The following is a 1259-nucleotide window of genomic DNA, read 5'->3' on the forward strand; positions in this document are numbered from 1 at the left end:
CCTACAGCCCCGTGGCCTACGGCCCCGTGACCGTGGGCTACACATACATGGAGGAAGAACAGAGGTCTTTTGTGGCACAAATACGGACAAACTTATTCTTCCCGTCTTATTTTTGTTATTCTGATAATGTGTCCCATTTTTAAATAAACTTTCCATGTCTTCCATTCATGATAAACTAAAATTTTCTACTGTTTTAGACTATTTTATCTGTTCCAAGGTATATTATAACTACTTGCTCTTGTATCCTTTGCCAGCAAATAACAGCAATATTTCCAGAGGCTTTGGACAAACTACTGATTTTTGGAGCAGATGTGTTCTGGCATCTTTTATTTATTTTTTTTTTTTTCAAAAAAGACCATTTACTTACAACTAATCCTGGGATTCAATTCACTTTTAAACATAAAGGAGCATGACTTCACCAAGATTAAACAAAATGCCTTGAATTTTTGGGAGTTTTTAAGTTCCAACTTTACTATCTTCAAATCACCTGCTGGTGGTAGCCTGCGCTCACGCCGGGGTGGCCATGTGTTTTCCGCTGGGAAAGTGTGCCCAGCAGAGCGGACAGAGGGAAGAGCCAGGAGCAGCAGCCACGCGGGCTCCAGGGTCACACGCACGCCACCTCCTTCACACTGGCACCTGCTGCTTCATACTGTACTGAATGATGGCGTTCGCATCTAGCAATGCTGTCTTTGCTGGCATCCTTGGCACACCTGGCGGGGCACTGAGCACAGCTCACTGGGGGATGGTTGTGAGGGAGGTGACGGCATGGGGCTGCCCATGCTTCTGCCTGCATCCAGGAACGGCGCCCTCAGTGGCTGAGCAGCAACACTCCGCGGGCCGGACTCTGCAGCAGGCAGCCCTTGCCCACCATCAGGCTCTCCCTGTAGAACTGACTTCCACAGGGCAAGCCAGTATGTAAAAAATACTGCAGGCAGTAAAGAGAATCGCTACGGTGATGAACGCAGGCACAAAAGGCTGGCGACTGGCGCTGAGCTGCACACAACTGGTTCCAACCTGTATGGTCACTGTCACAAGGGTTCCTTTTGGGACCAGATCGACCACTGTATAACCTGTTCCTGTGCTTGGCAAGCGAGGGGGCAGAACTCCAGGCCAGGTCTTCTGGCCCCGCCTGGCGTCCCAGCCCGGAGCGCAGACAGGGGAGGGGCCGCAGCCTCCCGGCGCCGCGCTCGGCCTCCGACCCCCGCGGCGGTCCCGGTCCCGGTCCCCGCTGCCCCTCGCCGCTCGCCCCCAGGACGGCG

Source organism: Octodon degus, unplaced genomic scaffold (assembly GCF_000260255.1).
Source record: "Octodon degus isolate 3935 unplaced genomic scaffold, OctDeg1.0 scaffold00344, whole genome shotgun sequence".
Taxonomy (NCBI): Eukaryota; Metazoa; Chordata; class Mammalia; order Rodentia; family Octodontidae; genus Octodon; species Octodon degus.